The following is a 5,740-nucleotide window of genomic DNA, read 5'->3' on the forward strand; positions in this document are numbered from 1 at the left end:
TCGTCCTCACACATGTATTCCTAACTGACACAAAATAGGCCAAAACGAACCAACGAAAGAGAGTTACAGCAAAAAAGTTCTCCCATTTGTGGATCTTGTACTCTCCTACATGATGCTGTAAAGTTTCGGTGAAATGGTTGTCTAAGACGGCCAGTCACAAAACGATTACCTCGACTCGGCGATTTTGTTGCTGTCGCCGCCATTTTGAAATTAGGTAGACTTTCGCCAAGCCGTTTTCATGCTATGGGCTACTACCGACAAGACTTCATTCAAATCGTTTTCAATGTAGTGGAACCCATTCCATTAGTGTACGGTCTATTAGGAATGTTAGGTTTTGTGGCGTGAACCAAACAAGTAATTTAAGTTGTGCTAAGGTTTGGAAGAAATTTTGTCCCAAATTCTAATATATGATTAGGTAAAATGTGAAATTACTGAGAGCTGCGTATGGGTGGGGTAAGAGAGACAAAATGGGGGAGGGGGCAAGGGAGATGGTGTTTCCTTTCTAGCTAAATTAATGGTGGTAACTATTAAGGTAACACAAATTTTCCTGAGTCTGTTGTCAAAACTGAAGGGGTCATACCACATTGAATATACAAGGGTAACATGGCCTAGGCCAAACCTTATTTCTAGTTGCTTTCTAAGGAACTTCCAACAATTCCGAATGATTTATACCTACAATACCAAATGATTTATACTTACCCACTTACCATAATTCCACAGTAGCCCTTACTCAGTGAGATTCTGCAAAGCTGGGTACTCATCTGTTGCTTATATTCATCAATAAATATCAGTTAACAGTTTTCCAGTCAATATCAATCCTTGTTTGGTTCATGTATCACACTACATAACTGCTTGCCAATATTGAAGTTAAGTACTGTGGCTTGGGTAGGGGTGTGTTGTTTAGGGGAGGGGTGTGGTGTTTTTAGGGGTTTTGGGGAGGGAATGTGGTGCTTAGCGGATTTGGGGAAGGGTTTGGAGTTTCCCAGCTTTGGGATGGGTGTGGTGTTCACCAGCTTTGGGAAGAGTTAGGGTATTTTGGAGGGATGAGGTGGTTTTGCCACATATGGGGACTTTAATTAAAAGCTGACTTTCAGTACACAGGACGTGTTTGGATACATTACGTTCTATGGATACTCTGACCAAATATTTTGAGTAGGGCTGTTTTCTTTTTCTTTTGCACATGCATAGTAGAACATAAGTCAACAGTGGAAATAGAGTTGCCTGGTCTTTTATTGATTTTATAACTGTAACAATAAGGCACTTTAAGCAACAGAAAAAAGAAAACAAAAAACATTTGTGTGACACTCTCCATGAAAGAACATGTTTTAATGTCCTGTGAAAATATGGGCATGAAATATAAATTACTTCGATCACTTCAAAGTGAAATACTTTGTTCAAATGGAAGGAATAGCTTAACAAAATTTGAATACTTCTTGAAATGAAACACACTTCATACTGTGAAGACTTCATACAATAATGTTGTCTGAATAAAAATCACACACAATGTCAAGTGCATTATGACTGGAAGGGGTATTTCAAGGTGGCATAGTGAAGGCATGACATAGCAAAAACAGTTCAGGTGGCAGGATGGATAGTTTTGTAACTTTGAAATGGTGAGATATACCTGTGACATATAGCATAAGATTAAAATTAAAAGACAAATATATAAAAGTAAAAGGTAAGAGTAGAAAGTAAATAAGTAAGTCCAAACTTGACATATAACTTTAACAACCTGATCTTCTTCAGAAATAGGAGCACCAATAGCAGCCCAACGATCCATACTTCCTTTCATATAATTCAAATTATTTCCAACTGACTTGCCCTCTGCCATTTCAGTTCTGAGGTACTTTTTCTTGAGCTGAATTTTGTTGGTTAGAGAATCCTTTTCGAACAGAGTACGCAAGGCATCCTAAGCATCACTAGGTTTCTCACTTGTTGTAATTAATTCCAGCTGACTAGATGCTATTGCAAGCACAATGGTGAAAAATGCCAGTTGTGTCTTTTTCAAGTTTGCACTCTTCTACTTCTCACATACAGTAACCCCCAACTTTCCTGAGCCATCCTCATAGCCCACAGGCCTTTTGCAAGAAACAAATGTCTCATCTGGAAATTCCATGTCAGCCAGTTCGAGCCATCCATTTTGTTAATTTTCCACGTCATATTTTCTGTTGTTCCAGCCATATTGGTCAGTTGTCACGACTAAATTAACCAATTTAAGTACCGACAATTCCCAAGAAATGGTTCCAAAATCAGCACATAAATTCCAAACAACAATCTATTCTACACAGTTAACTTCCAGTGTATGTGTCTGGGCCAATAACCTGTTCGAGTTAGCTAGAGAATAGGCATGAGACTGCTGAGTATATTACAGCCTGTTGCTGCACACAACTTGTTCTTTCTATAAGAGTATAACAGAAACTGAGGAAAAATGTAAATTACACATATATAGAAAACAAAATTGCTTAAAGGTAGCACACTAATAATACAACCTGATTAAACAAACAATAGTTTGGAGCAGAGTTGTAACAACAGGCACTTAACTGATCCACAGGCTGCATTCCTTCTTACTACGGGTACATATAAGAGAGCTAGGAACTTAAAGATATATAGTATTAAATAGAATGTGAGACTACATTTATTAACAGATTTCTATAAATAAACTCTTATATGAAGACTTCAGATATGAGGATAATAAACATGAGGATGTAATAAACTCTGGAAGCTCTCTGGGCTAATACTTAATACCAGTGGAACTGCATTTTGCAATGTTAGTCATTATACATAACAAAACAAATCTAATAGTGAATGAAACTTTTCTTCTTTTTGGGAATAACTTTTTTTTGGTCATATGTACATGGGAAAGCACCTTAGAGAAATCTGTGTGTGACACACACACACATAGGGAAGACTGTACGTGAATGACTAACTAAGTACTTCTACTACTGTACCTATCATAGAAAACAACATAACAATAAAAAGATCGTAAACTCTCGTTAACAGCAAAACATGTTGTCACAAAATGATCCCTGATATTGTTTTAAGTCACCTGGAATTATAAGTAGCTATGTACAACTACATGGCTCTATGAGGTGCAATTGTTCTCAAGTACCAGCAGTAGGTCTAACTGTAATAGCAATAAGTATAAAGTGTAAGCAGTATAAAGCAAGCTAGTTTTATTTCTGTGTTACGTATCTTGCTCTACATATTAAGCATAGGGAATTGGGCCTAGACTTAAGTCATGGATCTAATACCGGTCTTGAACACTTGTAACAAAGTGACATTGAAATGGATCCCGATCCCAGCATGGCGGAAATTTTCACCCAGTCCAGCTTTAATAAAACTCATCATAAGCCATGATCTTAACTTATACATAGTACAAAGGCAGTCTACTTGTACTACTAATAATTTTTGTAAAATAATAATAATACTAAATTGTATCTTATGCAGTCCAAATCTTTTCAAGAACAGGCCCCTTAGAATTATTACACAAGGACGAGAAGGCGTAGGCTAAGAACTAAAGGTTATAGGCCTTAGTCCATTATTAAAATTGGACTAAACTATGCAGGTATTCTAGTATTACTAAAACTAGGCTAGGGCCTACCTGTAGTAAAAACTTGTCGTAGTATATTACTTTAGTAAATACAAAAGTACTAGGCCTATAGGCTAGCCTAGGCTTGTACTAGGGGCCTAGTACAGTAATATTACTGTCCGCTATGCCCTCGAAATTTTAAATTTTAACTATTTAGTAGCCATAAGTAGTACCGTGACTTATCAACTCCCTGATTTTTCCATATTAACGCAAAAAAATGAAGGGAATCTATGCCGAATAGAAAGATTACGAAAAATACGAGACGTTGCAAATCTAGCACTAGCTACATCATAGTCGACATATAGCGCTAGGCTGCACGTTATAGGATACGGTGCTTTCGTGTATATGTGTATTATGTACGTTAGGATACATGTATTAGGGGCAACCAAAAGCACATAGGAGCACCATTTTCGTTGACCAAAAAATCACACTTTTCGGGGGAGTTACAACTTTTCTGAAAAATATGAGTAAGATTCAAGCTTATATATTACAAAAATGCTATTTTTACGGTTAAAAGTTGTCTAAGACGCGAAAGTCACATAACGATAGACGTCGACTCGATTTGACTTACCTTTATGTTTTTGCGTTGGTCGTCGATAAGAAAATGCACTGTTCTATTGGTAAAATCTTCGTTTCTTTCCGGAAATGATCGTATTTGAGTCTCTAAAGTATCCTTTATCGAGCTACGATACTCGTAAACCCGAATGACATTGGGATGTTTGCGAATTTTACCGATTACATCCATACATGGAAGTAGCGAACCGAAGTCCGTAGAACCGGATTTGCGCGAAACAATTACTTCCGGGTCAAGTAGCTGTGCTCGAAAATTTGCTAGTAACGGTCATATATTGAGGTCAGACTTCCAACTGTGACAAGCAAATAATGAATAAAAATAGATAGCAGCTTTAGACTGCAGATAGTTGGAATTATCCCTCTGTTGCGAAATTCTCACTTTGCATAGACACACATTGCATGTATACATAACATATACGGACGCGTATAAAGAACAATACATGTACGACTGATATACATGTGCACACGTTAAACTGATTAGGAACCTCTAGTTACGTTATTAAACATTTATTGTCGTACAATATAAAATATCTGTTTCAATTCAAGGTCCTCGGATGTGATTTCTAAAGAGTCCCTGTTGTTCTCAGAATAATTCTATTGTTAAGGGGTGTTATTTTAGGGTTAGGGTAGGTGGATTTGAACAATGGAAGAAACATTAATGGGGTCCTCAGTCAGATGTGAAACACACCTGTGTGTGCGGGTGCGAGGGTGTGTGTCTGTAAATTGCCAGTTTGACAAGTTGCATAAATATAAATTGATTTGTAAACTATGAAGTGGATAGTTCACGAAATGTACAAAATGTTTATTTGAGTTGGTATTTGTATCCGATTAGGTCGGTAATTGGTTGATTGTGCCACAGCAATACTGACAACTCTTCGATAATCTTATACTTATTCCTAATGTCATTACAGAGGCTATAAAAAAAGATTGATCCATTCTCACTGATTCTTATTTAAATCCTTAACACACTATTACTAGCAGACTACTGCTAGTACCAATGTGACAGTGCAATATAGGCCTACGATAAGGCCTATTTAAGATGATCCAGCTTGGCTGTATTGAACTACATTGATAGAAATACTGATATAAACATTGGGAAAGTTGTTAGCCAGTCTGCCAGCTATGAGAGTGTCAACGGACGCCATCTAGCCCTTCATTTGTTACCATTTGTTACTTTTTATGCCGCTTATAAAATCTGGCAATACTTTTATTCAGATAAGATTATTACATTTTTTGATACACAGCTGGTACTGGGAAATAAACTATAAATATTGCACCATGCTACATCTATGGGGCTTTATCAAATCTAAAAATTTGTCAAAGGGGAGGGGAAGCACCTTACCTTACACCCCATCCCCCATGTATGTCCCCCCCCCCCGCTTCCAGACATCGAATGCCGATAATATATCTTATGGACTATCATAACTGTTCGTAGTATATGTCTATGAAATTTCTCACACCGACCTTGTATTAAAATGGTTCTTTGTATTCAAATTTATTATTTTACCATTCGTGATGGCGTTTATACGCTTCCGTAGTCTGGAAAAACACCTTCCTGCTGTTTGATCAAACTATATT

The 5,740-nt window shown here is 37.1% G+C and overlaps 1 long non-coding RNA gene across 1 annotated transcript; it reads right to left on the reverse strand.

Moving 5' to 3' along the window:
- Positions 1 to 1,212: 1,212 nt before the first annotated feature.
- On the reverse strand, positions 1,213 to 4,520 carry LOC139965409 (uncharacterized). Its single transcript, XR_011792238.1, has 2 exons — positions 4,161 to 4,520; positions 1,213 to 2,418 (listed from the first exon to the last, which is right to left on the reverse strand). It is a non-coding gene; the product is annotated as an uncharacterized lncRNA (long non-coding RNA).
- Between the last annotated feature and the right edge of the window lie 1,220 nt (positions 4,521 to 5,740).

This window comes from Apostichopus japonicus, chromosome 3, assembly GCF_037975245.1.
Source record: "Apostichopus japonicus isolate 1M-3 chromosome 3, ASM3797524v1, whole genome shotgun sequence".
NCBI classification, from domain to species: Eukaryota; Metazoa; Echinodermata; class Holothuroidea; order Aspidochirotida; family Stichopodidae; genus Apostichopus; species Apostichopus japonicus.